Source organism: Canis lupus, chromosome 1 (genome assembly GCF_048164855.1).
Source record: "Canis lupus baileyi chromosome 1, mCanLup2.hap1, whole genome shotgun sequence".
In the NCBI taxonomy this organism is placed as follows: domain Eukaryota; kingdom Metazoa; phylum Chordata; class Mammalia; order Carnivora; family Canidae; genus Canis; species Canis lupus.
The window spans coordinates 53,734,666-53,749,138 of NC_132838.1; the positions used below are offsets into that span (position 1 = coordinate 53,734,666).

A 14,473-nucleotide genomic window follows, 5' to 3' on the forward strand; every position below is an offset into this window, starting at 1 on the left:
ATGTCTTATGGTTTTTAGTGTACAGGTTTTTTTACCTCCTTGCTTAAATTTATTCCTAGGTGTTTTGTTCTTTCTGATGCAATTACAAGTGGGATTATTTTATTCCCTTCTTTCTTACAGTTTCTTAGTAGGTTATAAAAATGCAATAGATTTCTGTATATTGATTTTTGTAACCTGCAACTTTACTGAATTCATTTATTAGTTCTATCAAGTTTTTTGCGTGTAATCTTTAAGGTTTTCTATATATAATATGATGTTATCTGTAAGTAGTGACAATTTGAATTCTTTTTATTTCTTTTTCTTGCCAAATGCTCTGGCTATAACTCCCAATATTTTATTGAATAAAAGTGGTGAGAGTGGACATCCTTGTCTTGTTCCTGAACTTAGAAGAAAAGTTTTTCCTTTTCCACCATTGAGTATGATGTGAGTTATGGGCTTGTCATACATGGTCTTTATTATTTTGAAGTACGTTCCCTCTATATCCACTTTATTAAGAGTGTTTATCATAAATGGATGTTGAATTTGTCAAATGCTTTTTCTACATATGATTCTTTTTAATTTAATTAATATTTGTGCTATAAGAGATGAGTAGAGGACATTTTTGCATATGGATGTCAAATTGTCCCCAAACCAACTGTTTAAAGACTGTAATTTCTCTACTGGGCTTCTTTTATACTTCTTTTTTTTAAAAAGATTTTATTCATTTATTTGAGACAGAGAGAGCACACAAGTTGGGGAAGGGAGAAGCAGACTCTCCACTGAGCAGGAAGCCTGACACAGACTCAATCCCAGGATCCTGAGATCATGACCTGAGGTGAAAGCAGCACTTAACCAACTGAGCCACCAAGGCACTCCTTCCTTTAACTTCTGCTAAAATTTATTAACCATATATTTAAGACTATATCTGTATTTTTGAATGTTTTATTGATATATATATATATACATATATATATATACCCTTTCTCCAATATCACACTGTTTTTATTATTGTAGATTTATAGTTCATCTTGATATCAATATAAGTTTGCCAAATTTGTTCCTTTTCAAAATAATTTTGTTCTTCTATATTTTATATAATATTATAATATATTTCTATCTTCTATTTTGTATTTGTTCCTCTATTTTTACATACATTTAAAAATACATTTTGTTTTTTAAGATTTTATTTATTTATTCATGACACAGAGAGAGAAACAGAGGGAGAAGCAGGCTCCCTGCAGGGAGCACAATGCAGGACTCTATCCCATATCCCCGGAATCTCGATCTGAGCTGAAGGCAGACACTCAACCACTCAACCAGGTGAGGTGAGGTACCCAGATGCCCCAATATTTTGTTTACTTATACAAAATTTCTCATTTTAATTTAAATTCTATAGATCAATTTGGGAATGAATCCTATCTTAACAATATTGTCTTTTAATCCATAGATATTGCACATCTATGTATTTAAGCCTTTGAATTATCTCAATAATTTTATAATGCTTGTAACATATGGACTGTATGTCTATATGCATTTAATTAGACTTTTGCCCAAGTGCTTAATAATTTTTGGTGCTATTATAAATGATGCCTTAAATTTTAGTTTCCAATTGTTCATTGCTAATATACAGAAAGGCAAGTGATTTTGTATATTGACCTTGTATCCCATGACTTTGCTAAACTAAATCATATATTTTAGTAGCTTTTCTCAGTGATTCTTTGTGATTTTTTTCTTACATAGACTGAAAATAAGGACAATTTTATTTCTTGTTATATATCTTTATTCTGATTTTCTTCACCTTATTTTATTTCTTTAAAGAAAGCTCTAGTACAATTTTAATAGGGAGGTTGAGAAGAGAAATCTTGCCTTATACTTGATGATAAGGGGAAAAATTCAATTATTTTACCATTAAAAGTATGATATTAACTATACCTTTTCATCAGTGCATTTCCGCTATCATATTGAGGTCATTTAGTTTCCAGTTTGCTTAGTTTTTACAATGAGTGCCCATGGATGTTGAACTTTGTCAAGTGCTTTCTCTGCAACTGTTTAGATAATTATATATATTTTTTTGCCCTTTTGGGGGGCTGTTAATATGACAAGTTACATTGAATGTTTGGCATACGTGAAACAAAACTTGTGTTTCCAAGACAAATCCACTTAATCATGATAAATGATCTTTTCAATATATTGCTGGACTTTAGCTGCTACTCTTCTGTGGAAAATTTCTGTCTATATTTATGAAGAATATAAGTACATAGTTTGCTTGTGACCTCTTTGTTTGAATTTGGTATCAGGATAATTCTGGCCTCATGAAATATAACAGGACATGTTTATTCCTCCTCTATATTCTGGAAGAGTTTTTGTACCAGTGATACTATTTTTTCATTAAATATTAGGAAAAATTGATAGTGACATCATCTGGCTAATAAGTTCATGGTCCTGTTGTTCCCTCTGTTTTCGTTTTTCACAATTATGTTACATCACCTGGAAGATGTGGTTCTCCTGTTTCTTTCCCAGCATAACCATTTTGGCTTGTCACTGGGTGTTACTAGGTGTACCCTTTATAAAAGAGATCTCAGCCCCCATTGCCCTCCCACCATGTAGCATATAGCAAGAACATGGCAATCTGTAACCTGGAAGCCAGTCTCAGTCAGAACCTGACTGTGCTGGCATCTTAATCTCAGGCTTTCAACTGGAAGAGTTTTTGTACCAGTGATACTATTTTTTCATTAAATATTAGGAAGAATTGATAACTGTGAGAAATTAATTTCTGCTGTTTATAAGCCATTCTATCTATGGTATTTGTTTTGGCAGCCCAAATTGAGACACCCATTCTTAGCATTTAGCAACTCTTTAAAGATTTCAGCTGAATCCTTGTTGCCCAGCTCCGTGTCACCTGGTGCCATTGCCTCCCATGCTCTGCCACAGATAACTAAATGTTCCCATCCCATCTACTTGGAGAGCTCGTCCTCCTTTGATTTCCCTGGCAGCTCTGCCACGATAGCTATCTTTTGGGTTCAAGGAACATTATGATTTTGTAGTTTTTCTGACTTTTTTTCTTGTCGGGCGAACACTCCCTCCAGGTGAATTCATCCTATCCAGAATGATCCAAATCCAATTTTGGCTTTGTTTTGTTTTTTGAGACTACTGAGTTCAAAAACTGGGGAGCAAAAAAAAAAAAAAAGAGACATGTGTTTATCTACATATGAATCATATCTAAGTTAATAGGTAGAGAGTTGGAGAATCTTCTCACCTTAAAGACAACATCAGCATCAGATTAGATTCCCTCGCCACCTAGCCCAGCAGCATGCACAGAGGAGGTTAATGAGGGACAAACTAACACTGCTAGGTTAAGTTAAAAAAAAAAAAATAGTGGCAGCAAGACTCAGATATTCAAGCTCTGGGTGCATTAGAACTCCAATAATACAAAATTAATGTGCATGCCTTTCTTCAGTGCCATGAAAACAAAGCAGAATGTGGCACACAGACGCATTAACTCTGTGAACTCTGGAGGGTGTCTCAGAAATGGCCTGTCAGGAAAGCAGTTTCATGATGCCCCACATTTCTGAATTTTTTGTATCCCTCTGTGACTAGTTTCCTTCTCCAAAATGCGTCCCTTATCTCAGATAAGCTCTTTCACCTTAAGACTCAGTTTTGCATTGGGTGTTATTCTATATGCTGGCAAATTGAACACCAATAAAAAATCAATAAAAAAAAGTGACTCAGTTTTGGAATACGTGTTTCTCTTTAACAGTGACCTTGTTGTCATTTAAATTCGCAGGATTGACACAGAAATTCTTCCTGGGTCAGCATTTTCCCTCCTGATGGAGAGGTGGAGGAAGGCAAGGGAGGATGAGCCAGTGATAAAACAGTACCCAGTCACTCTATTGTTGGGAGTCTAAAATTTCCTGGCACTTGAAACACCCCATTGATACTCACGCTCCGGAATAGAGACTGGCAGTGCCCAGGCAGCAGAGGGATTAATTGTAATTGCTAACTTCTTTTGAGAACATTTAACCAAGTAGCAGAAGCACATTGCATTCTTGCCTGAATTCAGGAGCCTGCTAGCAGGCAGTGTTATATTACTCCTGGGTGGGAATGAAATCATGTGGGAGCAGCAAGAACAGCTCATGGAGAAAGATTACCATTTTATATTTATTACTTTGGCTAGTTTAAGTGCCATAGGAATAGACTCTCTAATGCATTAAAGAACAATTCCCCAACATTTGACTCTGTTGCTCGGTAAACTATTTTTAGGGACTCTTTCAGTCGGCTTTTAAAGGCACATGCCATCCCATCTCAAAGGTTATTTTAGTGCTTTGTCAAAATGATATAAATAGCACAATCTCTCTCTTCAGATTAGAGAAATATGGGACATTCTATGATGAAATTTGTATTCTTGAAAAAAAAAGCCAGGATTTTTTTTTCTCGCTTGTATTTTTCATGGCTAAGCTTTGGCGCAATTTCGTTTCATCTTTCATATGATGCTTATCTCGTAGCTTAGCTTTGCTTAGTTGCATAATCAGATAATAGAATTTTCTTGATGCCACAACTTGGAAGATAGCACATACTTATCTTTAGTAGAGTTCTAGATACCAGGTAAATTTTGTTCTATAGATGCACTGCCAGGTCAGCTCACTGAACAGCTCAGCTCCCATTAAGTATGAAATGCACTCAGAAAACTTTCATCCTGACACATTCTGGGGCTTACTTAATGTGAAATGGAACATAGAATCTATACTTTGATAATTCCTTTGTGCAACTGAACGAAGTAGTAACGAAGAGTCATTTTGAGTTATATTTACTTAAATGACACATCTCTAAAAATGAACTAACACCCCACAGCAGTTGAAATCCTGCATCAATTGAAGGAGCTAGAGGTGTTCAGGGCTTTTGTTTATCCAACAGCTGAGGGCCTATTGCCCCAAGGAGACACAGCATGGAACTTACTATGTGTACCAACCTTTCCCTTATCATCCTGAGCTAATTGTGTTAAATACATCGAAATAGAGAAATGGAACAAAGTAGGAGGTTTTCTTACATTTTTCCTCTAATCCTTGGAATACATGTGTCCTTTTAAAAAGTATATTCAAATAAATATATTCACTACAGAAGAGAAGATCATAGGTGAAGATTTTGGAGAATTGTGTTAGAGAGGAATTCCTAGTTCTTTCCTAGAATAGTTGGTCTGGATTTTTTAATGTTGTTCATTAAGCTATACCTATTATATAATGCTACTGTGTTCTTGTATATTACCATCTCTGCATTGCTGAGCCTTAGATATGCTAAAGAAAACCAATTATAAATTCAAGAAATAGGAAAAAAAAAGAAAAAAAAAGAGAAGAAAGAAAGAAAGAAAGGAAGAAAGAAGGAAGGAAGGAAGGAAGAAAAAGAAAGAAAGAAAGAAAGAAAGAAAGAAAGAAAGAAAGAAAAGAAAGAAGAAAGAAAGAAAGAAGAAAGAAAGAAAGAAAGAAAGAAAGAAAGAAAGAAAGAAAGAAAGAAGAAAGAAAGAAAGAAAGAAAGAAAGAAAGAAAGAAAGAAAAAAGAAGAAAAGAAAAAGAAGAAAGAAAGAAGAAAGAAAGAAAGAAAGAAAGAAAGAAAGAAGAAAGAAAGAAAGAAAGAAGAAAGAAAGAAAGAAGAAAGAAAGAAAGAAAGAAAGAAAGAAAGAAAGAAAGAAAGAAAGAAAGAAAAAAGAAGAAAGAAAGAAAGAAAGAAAGAAAGAAAGAAAGAAAGAAAAAGAAAACAAAAGAGGCAGGTAATGGGGCACTTGAATGGCCCAGCTGGTTAGTCATTGAACTCTTGATTTCAGCTCAGGTCATGATGTCAGGGTCCTGAGATCGAGCCCTGGGTTGGGCTCCAACTCAGTGCAGAGTATGCTTGAGATTCACTCTCTTCCTCTCCCTCTGACCCTTCCCCTACTCATGTACTCCAAATATTTATATATTGGATTTTCTGTCATGTGGCTCATTATGTGACGATGGTTATAGTGAACGTAGTTCTTTCTGCCAGTTAGGAAATTAAACATATTTTAACTGTACTACTGTAAACTTCTTGAAAGTCGGAGACTTCTTTATCTATTTTAAGTTCTCACCTTTATAACTAGCATGTAATTAGTGTTCAAGAAATGTTTACAAGTAAATGAACTGATGGATGAGTGGTGGATGGTTGAGGCAAAAATCTTTGAGTGCATGAGGGCCCTATGAGGTATGAATGTGAAGAAGTGGTCTATACTGATCAGTGTCACTGGGGACATGAATCTGGAAGGAACACATACCTACTAAAGGCAGATTTATTATCTTCTCCCCATGAATGGGCTTGAAAGTATTCCTTAAAGATTTTTATTTACTTGATAAATAATACTTTTTACTTCACAGAAAAAGTACATATTAAAATATATGTAATATTAGATAAAATTCTTTTCATCAAAATTCCTCTTCTTAAATTTAAACCAAAGATAAAAATAAATAAATAAATAAATAAATAAATAAATAAATAAATAAACCAAAGATATATTATTACCAAGTGCAATGTCTCAAGGGTGCATGACCCTCCCCATCTTCTAACACATGGGTTTGGGTGAAGATAGTCTTTGAACCCAGAATACATGCTGTGTATCTTCTTGCATTATCAATTTTACTAAAAAAGTTGTAAAATCCTCATTATCTTTGTATATTAAAAATCAAACAGCTGTATAATGTGGTAAAATGCACATTCTAAAAGTTGTTTGGTTGAAAGACAAAACTTCAAGTAAATACTAAAATGAAAGTAGGCCAATTGTGGCCATGAGGTTAAAGGTATCTAAGAATTACTGGTTGCTTTCCTCTGCATGGAGTCACTTTACTGGAATTGTAAGAAAACAGTGATATGATACAAAAACTGACAGCTGAATACTTGGGTTTAAATTTTACCTTCTTCTCTGGCAGGAGTGAGTATGAGTGGGCATTTTAACACACATGAGGCACAGCTGGCTCATGTATAAAAGTCGAACAGGAGTACCTGACCCACAGATCTCTTGTAAATATTAATAAAAATACCTGTGAAGTCTTGGCCCAGTGGGTGTCACATATTTGACCGTCAGAATACTTGAATGTCCAGTAGAATATCAAGTCAACTTTCAGATTACTTACTTCTTAGAATCCTGTCACTTGCATCAGATAGTAGCACTAATCCTTCACTCTTGTTGACAAGAGCATGATGATAAAGAGTCCCTCTCATTGTTTTTTTGTCCATGGTAAACAAATCCAATGTCCTTATGTTTTCTCAGTGAACATGATTTCATTAAGTACTTTAGTAAATTGGTAACTCTAGCTTCTATCTACATCACTTTCATGAGAGGTCTCTGAACTGAGGAAGTCTTGCTAAGGGAAGATAATATTTGATGGATTCTGACATTGTTTTATTATTCTGAAATGTTCAAAAACTTGTACCAAGTACATGGCAAATTGGCCTTTTCCAATGTATTTGGTGAATTTTTTAACTTTCGTAGTACAGTAATAAGAGAAATTTCAACTGAATGCTGATTTGGTAGTCAGTTGGAAATCGAAATCAGCCATCCCTATGCTCTCAAACAATGTCACGTGGGTTTTTTTTTATCAACTTTGACATTCTTCTTGGCCAATTTCAATCTCTAAATTCTAAATATGTAGAAACCCCTTAGCTCATTGGCTTATCACATTCCTTAACCTAATTGACACTAATTCAGATCTGTTTCCTTCATTATAGCCACTTTCTTTAATTCTTGTTCTGATCTTACTCTTCTACTCCCTTACTTCTGCATGAGGTATCGTAACAGGTGTGCATGGGGGGGATGAGTGCAGGTGCCTGGAAGGACCGGAGATCATATCCTACTGGTTGTCCTGAGGCACAGCCCCATGTTTGTTATAAAGTCTTGTTCAGGCTGGTGCCAAGCAGGGCAGGGCCACCCCATATTCCTTCCCCTATCCTTATACCTCTTCCCTAATTCTCCCTAATCCCCTCTCCATCTCTCTCCATTTCTTTTTTTTAAATTTTTTTTAATTTTTTAAATTTATGATAGTCACACAGAGAGAGAGAGGCAGAGACACAGGCAGAGGGAGAAGCAGGCTCCATGCACCGGGAGCCCAATGTGGGACTTGATCCCGGGTCTCCAGGATCGCGCCCTGGGCCAAAGGCAGGCACCAAACTGCTGCGCCACCCAGGGATCCCCTCTCTCTATTTCTTTCTGCTCACTTGCACAGCATTTATCTCCTCCTTTTATATCACTTTAATTTTCTCTTACTGATATGCATTAAATTCATTAACTGATACTTAATCTTTGTACCCATCTTAAGGCATAAAAAAAAAGTACTCACAAGTACAGAGAGTTAGGTTTTAAAAGTCCACAGAAAGATTTAAATTCACAAGGACACCTTTCTGAAACTAGGCTTTGAACCCTAAATTAAAGCTTTACTGCTATCCACATGAAGAGTGGGACAAAAAATACTATTTTTGAAGGGAAATGAACTTGACTTGTTGAACATCTTGACACAATCTTCCTGACAGACTTGAATATAGCTCTTAAATAAAACTGTTGAGTGACTATGGCTGGAAATAATGCTTCTGAGTTAGTGGTGCATAGGTTAGGTGCTTAAAGAAAAGAGATGGACAGGACATACAAGTATCATTTTGTTTCAATATTAGTCTCAGATACGTGTGTGAATGTGCGTATGTGTGTGATATCTTTTTCATGGTAGCTGCCCTTTAAAAATCAAAAGTAAGTCATTTCCAGATAAGCTTTTCAAATGCTTCCTTTATTGATCCTTCATCAGGCTGTTAAAAAGATAAATAAATAAAAATACAAGCAAATAGACATAAAGGAAACAGCGCACAGATGCACCTGCTCCACTTAGGTCCCACCCACCCGGCCTCGTCTTCAACAGCATCCCTTCAGGTGGAGATTTCATTCCCCTCTCATTATCCTGGTGGAGCAGGGCTCACAGAGTCCTTACCTATGGAAGCTCCAAGTAAGGCCGTGTTCACAAGGGTTTGACGTGACCATAAGGATGAGCCATTCTTCAACCAGCCATGAGCCTGTCTTCTCTGAGTTTCTGCTCTTCTGTTCCTTGCCATCAGGCACCTCCTTGCCCCTCACCCAACCACACTGTGTGCAGGCAGACACACCATTTATGTTGAGTTCACAGTCAGCAATACCATGAAGTACCTGGAGTATGCACAGAGATCAGAAGAGACGCATTTCATTTTAATCAGGCCACCACCTCACACAGTCATGGATCCAGGGCTTCGTAAGTCACAATAATTGCTTTTCCTCTGGTTCTTGGGAAACTGCTCCTTAAAACTTTGATTATGATACCATGATGGAACAGAAGTAACCTACGGGGAAAGAGAGTTCATTATTTGGATCTTCCTCTGGGGAGCGGCTTTTTGTCTGCCTCAGGAACCTGTTCTTGTCCTCTTATCTTGGCTAAGATGCCTCAACGTGCCCCTCAGCTGGATTAAGCTTTGGACAGCTTTGTCCTGATTAAAGGTCCCTAGTCTCCCCTCCCTTTCCTTAAAGCATTTACTTTAGAAAACCTGCAGTTGTAAATCCTTTCTCTGCCCTGTGCGATAGAAAGCATCTTGCCATTTTTATAGCCCAGCATTGTCTTTTTCAAAGACCTGGTCATTATCCCTTTGAAATGTAATCATAAAAGGACAGACCCCTGATCTCTCCTTTTCTGGGGAAGAGAAGGAGCCTCTTCCAGAAGAGCCAGTTCTCAAACACAGACAGCCTCATCTCATTGACCAGCCTCCCTGTAATGTCCTCCAGTACTTTTCCACTGGCCCAACCCAACTTAGAAATCATCCTGCCTTTCATTTCAGCAGAGCAGAGTTTAACCCTGTACCGTATGGCAATTGATGGAGTCTTTCTTGTGTGTTTAAAGCTACCCAGACCCATTTTTAAATAGCAAACTCAGTGATGAAGGTAATTACTGGTCCGTTAGTCTGTCTGCCAAAGTACAATCTGAACCCTAAGGTCTGAAAATATGACCTATTCATTTTTCAATCCTCTAGAAATGGCCATATGTTCAATGCTTATTGGATGGTTCTTTTAAAAGTGAGTAAAAGACAAAAAATGCAGGAAGCATCCCAGAGAGATCAAGACAAATATGAGCACTCATGCAATCCATTCTGGACCTGGGATTTCTCCCCATCTTCCCATGTACCTAGAAGCTCAAGGCAATAGAGAGGCACTTATTGAAGATAAAGTGACCCAAGCCTCTGCACAGACTGAATTTCAGAAATGAAATACTGAAAAAAAGCTTAAAAAAATGATCTTTTGCTAAATGGTGTCTTTGGTTCTAAATACAAATAAATCTTCATTATTTCCCAAATGAGAGAAAGTGACTTGTCTCCTCTGACTAATTTTATTACTGATCTGGAATCAGAGGTGTCTGAAGAACTAAAGGCTACTGGAAAAAATATCAAGTCCAAAGCCTTCATTTAAAAAAGGAGAAATTTGAGCCCTGAGGCTCTAGATCTCTCTTTGGGGCCATGGAAGCAGATCATGTACTTTATTTATTTAGAGTCTTTTCACCAAACTGCACCAATCCATGTGCATCCCAGGCAAGAATATTACTGACCCAATTGTAAATACTGCTCTTGACTCCATTTCGAGCATTAACAAAGTTGTGGTAAGCAATCTCTGCCCAGTTCACAGTGCATTAATTTCTCCAGGTTTATTAGAGTTCGAGATAGTTTCACCAAATACGTCTCAACATATCCAAACTCTACAAAAGTTTCTTTCCACCATGTACGTGGCAATTCTATTTCTAATTCTATATTATTTGGTAAGGTTTTAAGTATCACAAGAAGATGATAAAAAATGGAGGGGGGGAAGCACCATCACAATTGATCAAAATCTCTTTAGGTATGATGGTGACCACAGGCAGATATATATATAATTTTTTAATTATATACTTTTTAGGGAAAGCCTACCACCTACCTAGCAATCATCTCCTTGTGCCTGAGCCCTTTTGGAAATGCAGTCATCAGCACTGAAGCACAGAAGCATCAGCAACATAAAGACATTTCCACAGCTTTTAATTAACTCCTGGGATTTTTCTTTGAGAGAGTGCATTGTTTTAGGAGCAGCAATTAGAAGCTATTTTGGCTCTCTCGTTTGCTCCTGTGTTTCTGACAGTCTCTCTTGGATTTAGAGAGGGAACAATTAGGTTTGGAAAAGGGCAATGATAGGGTTCTTGCTTGACAATTGCAACCCAGCACTGACTGAGTCATGGAGGTCCTAGCACCGACGGAAAGGGGGTTGGGAGCCTGATTTCCACTGTGCTCTTTGCATTGCAATTTCAGGACATTTATCTTTGACCTGCATCTGCTTCTTTCTTAGTCCGAAATATCATCTTAAAGGCATAGCAATAAAAGTTTCTTTGCTATCGCTGAAGATTTTTGATGAAAACAAATGTGAAAATTCTTCAGAAAAAGGTGACAACATGGTGGCCCTTTTCTGTTGAACATTGGGATAAAACCCTACATGAGATTTCCTGCAGGCTTTTTCCATGTTTTTCTTTGTTTCCACTGATATTTTCTTTTCTTCTCTTTTCTGCCCCCAAGGCTCTGCATCCAATAATCTTTTCTAAAGATTTATTTACTTGTTTTAGATAGAGGAAGAGAGAACATGCTGGATCAAGGAGAGATAGAAGGAGAGGGAGAGAGAATCTAGCAAACTCTGCTCTGAGTGAGGAGCCCAGTGCAGGGCTGGATTTCATGATCCGGAGATCACGATCTGAGCCGAAATCAGAAGTCGGATGCTTGACCAACTGAGCCACCCAGGCTCCCCATCAGCATTTTTTTTTTTTAAATGCAGGTAATTTTATTTGTACTGTAAGTGACTGCCAAGATTGTTTCAAAAGAACTATCACAAATGCCATCAAACACTCTGTTAAAATCTAAATTTATAGCACCTGTGGCAATCTTTTTACTAACAGTTTTATGATGATATAATTTATACACCATATGATGGAATTTGATGTTCTTTTTAGTATATTCACAGATTTGTACAACTATAATCTCTACAAATTTTCGAATATGTTCATCATACACCCCCTCCCCCGTAACACCCATACCTATTAGCAGTCATGCCTCATTTCTCTCCACCCTACCTGGCCCTGGGCAACCAATAATCTACTTTCTATATAGTTGTGCTTATTCTGGACATTTCATACAAATGGAATCACACCACATATGGCATTTTACGACTGGTTTAGCTCACCATGTTTTCAAAGTTCATTCATGCTGCAGCAAGTACCAGTCATTCATTCCTTCCTGATCCCCAGTAACACTCCCTTTTACAGACAAACCACATTTTATTTATCCATTTATCAATTGATGGACATCAATTGGGACAAAGAACTGGTTGGTGGTTTCTACTTTCTGGTATAGTTTCCTGTACAGGTTCTTATGTGGGCCCTCTTGCTTATTCATCTAGGGGTTGATTGCTGGGTCACAGGGTAACTCTGTTTCACTTTTTGAGGAACTGACAAAACTATTTTACAGAGAATCTGCACCATTTTGCATTCCCAAACCCCAAGGGCTCCAATTTTTCCAAATATTTGCGAACACTTCTTATTAGATGTCTTTTTTATTATAGATAGTCTCTTGGGTATGAAGTGACATCTCATTGGGGTTTGGATTTACATTTCCCTGAGGCCCAGTGGTGTTGAGCATCTTTTCATGTGCTTATTGCCCATCTGTATCTCTTTGTGGCATTCTTTTAATCAACTAGTTTTGTGATTTCACTTTTTAAAAACTTTCTTTTATAAATCTGTCATTCCAGTTAACACATAATATCATTAATTGATTCCTATTAAAACATCACTCTCCATGTTTTTCCTTTATTAATATGTGTGCTCTCAACTTCAAGTCTTTTCTAAATTCAGCTGTCTACAATTTCTACCAGCTCTGTTGCTTGTGATCCTATATGCTCCAAGATTGTTAGAATTTATGGATTATTATCCTGAATAAATAAATAAATGAGTCCATCCAGACTTTGCATAGACCAGTCATTTGTATGAATCATAAAACTGTGTGGCCCTGAGTAATCAGATTTGTAGCTCCAAATCCAGGTCCTTTAATATTTACCTGATAAAATTTTCTGGAAGGAGGTAAACTCATGTATCAATGTTTTCCATAATTACTTATTATTGTGTCAGGCCTTAGAAATCAATATTTTAAAACCATTGACCCTAATTTCTATTTTTAGATTAAATACCGAATGACCAGTGTATTGCAAAAAGACCATTTTACAAACATTTATGGAACCCTCACATAGTACTAGACCATGAGACAGACAGGTTTATTGGCCCTTGTGTGTAGGTTAGACAAACAAGATGCAGAAAGGTTATAGAACTGGTCAAACTGCACAATGAGTAAAAAATAAAGTCGGATGTGGATCCAGCTAACCACTAAAATATTGTGTCTTTTCTATATTTTACTGTCTCTTTAGGCTTGAAAAGATCACACTGAAAATTAACCAAAACATCAAATTTATCAAGATAAAAAAGTCTTCGAATATAACCTTTAAAGCTCAGCTCAAATGTTACGTTCTTTATGAAGCTTCCCTTCTCTTTAGTTAGAATATAGCACTTCTTTTCTTTTTGCTCACCAAGTGTTGTATTTGTATCTCTTTCATACCACTCTGACTGTCAGATTATATAGTTAGTGAACAGAACCGTATTTTCTGGAGGGTGGAGACTGTCTTATTGACTTTGTATTTTAATCTCTAGCTGCCCGCCTTGAACACAGCAGGTGTCCAAGACAGGTTTGCTTAACTAAATTAAACTGTGGGCAGGCAAATGTTTGATTATTAAATGAAAACCCATTTTCAAGAATTTCAAGTTCTGATTTATGGCAATTGGAGAAACATCACAACGCATCTATGCCAAGAATCATTATTGAATTTAAACAGTTCTTGTATGTTCTTGTTCACCCTGGCTTCCTTTGTCCTGATGTGAAAAGTTTACAAATGCTTAAGAACAGATATTTCAGGGTCATTCAACCTGCATTCAAGTCCTAACCTTGACACCAAGTAACTATAAAACATTTCAAAAATGTGGGCATAAATACTAAATTCATAGTGTTGAAGAATCAGGGAAGGGTTGAAGATCAAATAAGACATCACAACTCTCTTAGCGCAGTTTCTAGCATTGAGCAGGTCCTATTAGTAAAGATTGCCATCATTATTTCTCTGTTGGTCTGTAACAGCAAAAGCTTTTAACTACTTCTATATTAGCCAAACATAAGATAAATGTAAGACTTTCTGGGTTCTCTAGCTCTCGATTCTTAGCTGCCCTACCCGTCCCCCCCAAAGGAAGATAACTACTCAGAAGCATTACCCACTGCTTTTTCTAACAGAAAGAAGCAGCTTTTTATTCTAGACATAATAACTGTGCTTTGGAATTCTCAGGATCTAGGGCTATATAGAATGACTCTCTCTCTCCGGGGAAGTAAAGGTAAGATT

The 14,473-nt window shown here is 36.7% G+C and overlaps 1 long non-coding RNA gene across 2 annotated transcripts in view; it reads left to right on the forward strand.

The window, feature by feature from the left end:
• Positions 1-715: 715 nt before the first annotated feature.
• Positions 716-14,473, forward strand: part of LOC140617260 (uncharacterized) — a 58,258-nt gene continuing 44,500 nt past the window's right edge. Inside the window, exons 1-2 of one of the 2 annotated variants that reach the window (XR_012017514.1) lie at positions 716-814; positions 1,160-1,299. This is a non-coding gene — a long non-coding RNA (uncharacterized lncRNA). The remainder of the gene's footprint in view (positions 815-1,159; positions 1,300-14,473) is intronic. The other variant, XR_012017530.1, reaches the window with a different exon arrangement.